Here is an 8,946-nt window from a genome sequence, read left to right on the forward strand (position 1 = left end):
AGCGAGAATTGGCATTTAGAGGGCGTATAGAATCTATTAAATCTAATATAAGAGAGTTAATTATATTGAACTTGCTTATTTATTAAGTGCGTTAGATAATCTATTAATTAAAAATACATTTAGAGAAGTCTACGGTTTTTACTGGCTTATCGAACAAACGAATACGAATGGACCCTAGACCATTGCTGACTGATTGCCCCTGGAAGTCGGCTTCTTATAGAAACACAGCTTCCCTATCATCAAATGTCACTGCACGCCACTGGTAGCGACTCGCATGGTGAGATGGGAAAACACGTGGGTTATAACTCGAGACTACCAATTTGACGTCAGAGTGTGAGATGGTATCACGCGACACCTTCAACACGTTGGCAATTGTAACACGAAAAACTCGAGACTAAGAACCCCGTTTGGGCTCTGCACTTATTATTATTATTATCAAACCGTCTCGATTATATATATAGATGCTTCGTTTTGTCATCTCATATTTTACGGTATCGTTACAAAATATATCTATCTATCTATTGCGGAATCCGGATTCGAATCCTATGTTGATTCCGGCATATTTCTTGAGTAATTTGGCTCAGTATTCTCACGTGGTCTAGTTAGGATCCTGGCTTGAAAGCCACCGGCATGGGAAGTTAATTTTCTTTGACGGCCGGATGGCCGAGCAGTTAAATATACTCTGGGTGACCCGGGATCGTATTCGGACTGGTCGAAAAATCCCCAAAAACTTTTCGTGGTGGTTTTTTTTTTGTTTTTTTACTCTTTCAAACCCATCATGGGTTCGGCCAGGCCCACAATGGGGCTGCCGGGTGGTGAGGGACGGGGCCCGACATATTCGAACGGACCACCCCCGAAAATTTCCTGGGGATTTTTCGACCCGTTCGGATTCGAACATGGGTCCCCCAGAGCGGTAGGCTGCCACCTTGACCGCTCGGCCATCCGGCCGCATATTTAGGATTTAATTATTTCAGTCGAAGCGGTAGGCTGCCACCTTGACCGCTCGGCCATCCGGCCGCTTTTGGGGGTGATATGTCCGGATATGTCGGACCCGTCTCTCACCACCCAGCCGCCCCATTGTGAGCCTATAATGGACTCGCTCCCACAGGGCGGAAAGAGTTTAAAAAAAGGAATTTGGCTCGGGTCCACATTTATCTCTCGTTCTCGACCAACATAATTGCCATCCGGCCCAATTGAGAATGCTGGATTTGACCATAATGAGGAGATGGCTGCGAGTTAAACAATAACCACCAAGATTATACTACGTTTGACCACCATATGTATTAGCTTCCAAGAGTATGAATCTTTAGACTCTTAACCAATAAATTTGTGGAGCGGGCACAATAAAAACTTTCATTAATTAATTTCTTCGCATATCTTCACTAACCCGAGAAATAAATTCCGAGTTAATTAGTTAAATCTAAAATTTTATTTAATAATTAATCAGGCGATAAAATAAAATGGTTAAATGGTAATAATTTGAATAAAATAAATTAAGTTTAAATATTATTTTTAATTTTGGTTTTAAATTAAAAAGAGAAAATTAGCGCCTCCTGCGGTCGTCTGCTACTATGGTCCCGATTGCGAGACGTCGAAGATGGCGTCTGAGTTGAAGATCGATCATCCCAACGAATCGATTGAGACTCTAAATCGCGAAGTGGAACAATTAAAAAACAGGTTAGAAGAAGAAAGGAAGAAACTAAACGATGTTGCCCGTGAGTATATTCTGGGAATTTGCTTTTTCATCCAGCGTAATGACCACTTACCTATGGTGTAAGCCTAAGTTTAGGGTTAAATTGTTTACTTTCGTACAAGTTTTGTTTACTTCAAATTCAAGCTTTCTATATTATTCAATGTATAAAAATTACACAATTAATTTCTAATTTAAACATCCAATGCTCTTTTTTTTCCACTTTTTATCCTCATTTTTTAAAATTTTTACACGAAATAATCACCTGTAGGAAACCCATTTCACATATACATTTTATGAAAATTAATACATTAAATGACTGCTTTTAATTGAATTGAAATGTCGTCTTTCTTCGGTTTGTGTTGTTTGCTAGTTTTTTGCCTTAATTTATGAGTAAAATGCAGATGAAAGAAGCGACATTTACTCGTATTTCATTATTTATATAATAAATAAGCATTAATAATTAGTCGAGTCTTTGCGTCAGACCCAACTAATTATTACTGTATTAGTAGATATTTGAAAATTGATTTATGACCGAACAGTATAATCATTTATAACAACTCTTGTATTAATATATTTACTTATGTATCAGTTCTGTTATAACACATCATAATTAGTTAAAATTAAAATGCTATTATTTAAAAAAAGAAAGAATCGATATTTATTTGGTGGACGTATTATTTCAATAAAGAAAACAAATCGAAGATTTATAAATATTTATAGAAAAGTTGCCCGACCGTTTTATTATCGACGGTATAGAATCGGAAAAAATGACCCGTGCCGTTTTAAAAAAATAAGATTTACGTGTGCCGCTTCGAGTCGTCTTCGGGTTTCGTTAGTCGTCGTAATGGACCGGGGTCGTGCGACCTTTTTTCTTAATGGGCCAAATTAGAACTTTAGGTATATTTTGGTGGACCACAAAGGTAATTTGTATAAATATACACTTTTCAAAAGTTCAGAATGTGAATATTGAATTTTAATAACAAATATCTATAATTAAAAAATATTATATTGCTGACAGTAAAAAAAATGAAATACTTGCACGAAATAAAATAAATTCAATGCTATTTTTGATATTTTTTTTATAAATAATATTGTTAATATCTGCTTTTGTGGTAGTAGTCTTAATTTTAAGAATGTTAGTTAATTGTGAATCCTCGACCTATTTCTTTTGGAAGCTTTGAAGTTTTCGTGCACAAAAAAAATTGTCCACAACAGTATGTACTGCCCCACGTGCGTAACAGTTTTCTAGATAAATTGACAATTTTATTAGTCATTGAAAGAATGAACTACTTTATAAAATTCAAGAAGGGAATGTTCTCTATGATAAGTTTTCAAAGATTTCCTGCTTTGAAGTTCTGTGAGTTCGCGCTGGTATTCGTCTGGTGCTTCCGCATAATTAAATGAAAATGGATCACTAAACAATTTTAATTCAGTTGTTACTTTCTGAAGTTAGAAAATCTTTTAACATACTTCACATAATTTACTACAAATAAACTTCACATAATTTACTACATTTTTCAAAGTTCACAGGAAATTTTTTTTTCTTTTTAATAAACTCTGAAAATGCATAATTTCACACTGCAATTGTATTGTGACANCCTTATAGCTATCGAGACGCAACCACCCCTATGCACGAATGGAGACTTGGGGCTACTACCACATACAAACACCATTCATGTGCGATGTGTAGTTTTGGCGGAAAAGTGAAATATAGGGACATACATGTCCATTTATATATATAGCTATAGATATAGATATAGATATAGATATAGATAAAGCGTTAGAGAATACTTTCTGCGCGATTAATTATTAAAACCAACGTTAAAGAAATCATGCGTAAAATATACTTATAGAAATATTAAACATAAACGTTTTCGGTGTGCAGAAAGGACAGTGTGAAATCAAAAACGATAAGAAACTATAAATGTTTACAATAGGTCTATAATGCTTTAAAAAGTGGTTATTTTCAAATTAAGGCCGTGACATTATTAACAAACTTAACTCTTATAAAATTATAATAAACTCTTGTATGTCAAGTAACAGAACAAAAAATTATTCTGAAATTTGAATAAGTTTTTAACAAAATACAGAAAATTACCTGACATCCCGTTAAGAGAATTGCGACTAGAATATATACATTCATCCCGCTTCGTTCTCTTATTTACAGTCAGAGAAGCGATTTTTAAAATGATTTTAATCGAGAACGTAAACAGTTATATTTATTATACAATTTATCATACTTTTATAGGTGAGAAAATATCCGTTTCGCTATAATACTTTTTATTACGCAAGTTAAAACGAACGTCGCAATTCGCAGGTAAGTAGAACATCAAAATAAGTTTTGATGAAATATTTGATCTTAAAAAACAATACGAAATATTTTTGGAAAATTATTTTGTTTTTATAATTTTATAACAAAAAGCAACTTTGGAGGAAATTAAAACCCGAAGGAAGTTTCAAGTGCTGAGCGCGATATAAAGGTTTCGATGGTCAGATGTAAACATCTCAGAAGTAAACATTTCTGTATAGAATTTGCTTTTTATTTTTAAATCATTTTTTTAAAGTTATTTAGTTAATTTTTATAGCCAATTTAAAATTTTCTTCTTAATTAGAAAAAAAAAGAAAAGAAATACTGTAATGGCAAAACGTCGAGAAGAAGTTAGGATAATTTAGAATTGGGAATGTTTTTCGTGACTTGACGGAACTTGACGTATTAATATAAACTGACATTTAAGGATCTGCATTATGCATTTTTCATCGATTGATGAGTAAAAACGGCGAAGTAAAAAGACTGATATAACATTTTTAAAACGATTTTTTTCAATTTTAAAATAAATATTTATATTTTCAAAAGTCGTTTATTAATATAGAGTCAAGGTGATCTTTTGCCACGAAACTCGTTTCGAGCGATTTACTCGACCTCAACTAATTAAATATATTTTTGGTATTGAGATTAACTGAAGAAAGTATTAAGTCACGATTAAATTACCAATATACGCTTACTCTTTATTACTTCTGATTCAAATAAATTTGAAGAATTAAAATCGAATATGTGATATTCTTCGTAACGACATATCATCATTGTTTTATCTCCATGGAAATTTAAGACTTAATTGAAAATTACTTGACCACTCGAATCTTCTTATTGGGATAATTTTTTAATGCAATTAAAAAGTAAATTTTGAACAATATTTGTTAATTTATTTATATTTTGTGTCGCATTTTTACAATATTTATTGTCCACGTTTATCGCGAAATCTTTGCACCGTTGCTTGTCACCCTGCAAATATTTTATGAATAAATAAAATAACTGTCACAATAAAATTTAAAAAATTTCTGCATCTCAAACAAACTTTATTTTGATAAACAAAATTGTTTTATATATAAAAGCTTATGAAAATATTCCAAAAATATAAATAAACTGATTTTTCAATAGCCATTTTATCAATTCTTTCTTCCTTCCTTAAAAAGTTCTTCTAAGTTAATTTTCATCGCATTAGATTTAGGTTTCAAATACTATAAACGTATATTTCGACTTTCATAAAAAAGTATTTCGCTATAATTTTTGATGTTATTTGCTAAAATATAAATTTGTAGTATACAAAATACCATGCAAAAAAAATATATTCTTTCCTTGCATTGTAACAAACAATCGGTAAAAGAATGTTTTGGGAGTAACAACAAAATTGCTATGTAGATCACGCCACACGAGAACACTATTTGACGAATAATTGAGACGGAGAGTTAGCGAAACCTCTTCTATGTGGTTCACAGAATTGCGTTCGTTGTCAAAATCTGTTCGATCGAAGTTAATTAAACTTTGCCATTTTCCATTAATTGCCGAAAATGTAATGAGGATACATTTAAATGTAATAAATAGGTCACGACACAGTTTTCGATATACACAGATATTAAATTGATAATGTTCGTGCACTCCGACGCTCTCAGTCGCATCAGAGTGCACGAATCCTCTCAGTCCCACGAGATTTAAGCCTAGCGAGCAAAAAATAAAAACAGCATTGCGTGTGCCTAACGAAAAGTAGACGAGAAAAACGAACAATGCACGAGAACAAAGCGATCGTTGGAGATTGCTTTTTGGATCACCTTTCCTTGTCGGCAAATGCAAAGTTCGCCTGTTCGCGTTTGTCGGATATATAAGTATCACCTTTTCTGTATAAATGCGAGAATAAATTCTTTCTTCGCTGATACGACAAAGTCGCACGATGTTCTAGAAGTTCTACGTAGTTTATGTTATTCATCAAATAGAGTAAGTTCTACGTAGCAATTTTGTGCTTACTCCCAAAGTACTAAAGAAAGAACAAGAACTAATCAGGTACTAATGTTTCAGGATCTGTCGGTAAATTATGATTAATTTTTCATCTGTTGTACGCAAGGTTTGTTGTTAAATAATATTAAAGAACTGGCAGATAAGCCCCGTGTTGCTCGCGTTGCAAAAAGTAACGATAGCGAAGATTAAGATAATTACATTATAGCCAATCCAGACTAATTAGAGACTTTTTACATGGGTCTAAAAATATGTTCGATTTCCCGCAAAAATGCAAAAAACCGCATCTGCGCCTGTAAATGTTGCACGTCGCTTTCTCTTGACACTTCCAATATTGACACTTCCATTGTTGAAAGCCTTAATTCTATCTTTCTCCCCCGCGAGGGAAATTTCGAAAAATCCCTTCTTAGTGTGCGTTCTCGTGACGTACCCTAAATGTGTACCAAATTTCAACTTTCAACTCCTAACCGGGCCCTTAGTCGAGTTTTTCGTGTTGTATTCGAATTGACGTCATCGAACTCACTCGTGTTACTATGACTCACATAATAGGTAGTCTCCAGTTAGACCCATCGAGCGAACTCGGAAGGCGAGCGGAAATACATCATACTCACTCGGTTACGTATGTCGTTAAGCATGATGAAATTATTTACAATGCATCTGGGTTTGCGACTATACTGATTCGACCAATCAACTCGAGTGTAACAAGTTGTAAACAAATCAACTTGAATTAGTTTACGTGTTACAGTTAAAGGTTTTGTCTTATAACAATATAGTACGCAGAAACAAAATGGAACCACTCAATGTTTTATTTTAAAAAATAAGCGAAAAGAACAAAAAGAAATATTAGTAACATATATAGAAAATAATAAGAAAATGAACAGTGGAAAATTCGACAACGAATTCACAAAAAAAGGACAATTCGATTTGTGGAGAGAATTAGTTGAAAAATTAATGGCGTGTGTTGGAGCTAAAAAATCCGTTGTGTAATGAAAAAAGTATTTNAATGTAGTACATTTAATAAAACGATTAGATGAGTAATTAATAACCAAATGAAATAACCAAAATGCATTTTGGACTATTGGAATAGTCCCTCTTTAGTTGGTATTAATATAAAAAGGTTATAATACTTAAAATTATACAAGATAAACAAGCTGCTATAAAGATATGATAAGTGAACATTAAATGGGTGCAGAGGAGACAGGCAGAAGGTGGCTTCATAATGCTACATAAATGCTACAAGGTAGCTTGATGTAAGGTTTTCATAACAGTAGGAAGATGGAGTTTGAAGTTGGCATTACTATAAGGTGCAGCGTTATGAAGGAGGTGTGGTACAGGCAACATCTGGTGACTAACTTCTTAATGGCCAACTTTTATTCCATCACTTCTTAATTAGTTTGTTCGTGTTACAGTTACTTTTGTGTTATAGCGATATAGGACACAAAAACAAAATGGAAGCCTCCAATGTTTTATCTAAAAAAATAAAGAACAGAAAAACATATTAGTCGCACATATAGAGAATAATAATAAAATGAACAGTGGAAAATTTGACGACAAATTTACTAGAAAAAAACATTTCTATATGTGGAAAGAATTAGTTCAAAAATTAAATGCATGTTGGAGCTAAAAAATCCATTGTTGAATGGAAAAAAGTATTTTAATTTAATCCTTTCTTCAGTTTTCTTCCTTGATCTATATCTTAAATTGTTCAATGAACTTAACACTTCTGATTAATAAATAATCTTAATATATAGTGTCTACGCTTTTAATAATTTATACATATAATTTACTATCATTTAAATTTTTTTCGATAAATTAGATACTTCTTTTTATTTTTGAAAAAATTTGCTGTATAATTTTATCAATTATGAATTAAATTTTTTATTAGTGTTGACTGGACACGAAAAGAAATGGCATCTACTCGTGGTTGAAAAATTCGTTGTTTTCTGAAACAACGTCTTTCGGTTCTTTCTAAAGCTTAGTTCACACTGAACGCGATTCGCTAGCGAAAGCGAAAAACAGAGCGAATAACACGTCAGACACGACGTCGTTTCCGGCGAATTTTATCTTTTCGCGAATCGCTTCGAAGTTCGGTACTGTCCAGCTTTTTCGCTAACGAAAAAATTTCGCACCAATCGTATTCCCGCTAGTTGTCACGTGGTTCTTGTTGTTTTCAAGATGGCTACAGAAACTTTCTCACGCAATGGATTACATGTTGTAATTACGGATTTTAATATTTCTCTCACCCAGCATCGTTTTCTTTTCGACTTATTTTTCTTTCTCAATAAATAAACAAATGTGATTAACGACCGAATATCGGAAGCGCCCATTTTGTTTTTCGAGATGACGTTTTCACTTGCTTGCAAATGATTTGCTGTTTAAAATTCGCAATCGCTTTTCGTTTTGGTTGTAGGGTCAATTTCGCTATGCGAATAAAAATCGCTTTTCGCTTTTCACATTCGCTTTCGCTATTCGCTCAGTGTGAACTAAGCTTAACTCTTCGATAGCGATAAGAATTGCGTATCCGTCAGCCATTTTCACTTTCGTGTAGCGATCTCGCACGCTCGACTCAACGTGAGTAGCGACCAGTGGCGTGCCGTCATTAGAAGCGTTGGAAGCGCCGCTTCCCTCGTATTCTCTAAAAAATAAATAAATATTAATTTTAATTATATGAAAATAATCGCACAATATTTTATTATAACCGCATTATGTATCTTATTACAAATTTCTATACTACACGTGGAAAAAAATTGCTATTGTATATTAGAAAATTAGTGGCGGAGTGGAATCTCCTGTATTTTCAGATTACGAAAAGCCAGTTTTGCGCATGCGCTTTACAGAGCACTAACCTCACCCGGTTTAGCCGGTGGAAGCCTAGGACCTTGGGTGAAAGCTGCACACATATAAAGATTCCAATTCTATCAAGGACCGGTTCTGGGCTGTTAGCCGCCTGCCCACTAGATATTTCGAT

General features: G+C 33.5%; 1 long non-coding RNA gene across 1 annotated transcript; it reads left to right on the forward strand.

Annotated features, from left to right (window-relative positions):
• Positions 1-3,969: 3,969 nt before the first annotated feature.
• Positions 3,970-4,204, forward strand: LOC111624199. Its single transcript, XR_002756531.1, has 2 exons — positions 3,970-4,010; positions 4,116-4,204. It is a non-coding gene; the product is annotated as an uncharacterized LOC111624199 (long non-coding RNA).
• Positions 4,205-8,946: the final 4,742 nt, after the last annotated feature.

This window comes from Centruroides sculpturatus, unplaced genomic scaffold, assembly GCF_000671375.1.
Source record: "Centruroides sculpturatus isolate CEXI.00-Female unplaced genomic scaffold, Cexi_2.0 scaffold70, whole genome shotgun sequence".
NCBI classification, from domain to species: domain Eukaryota; kingdom Metazoa; phylum Arthropoda; class Arachnida; order Scorpiones; family Buthidae; genus Centruroides; species Centruroides sculpturatus.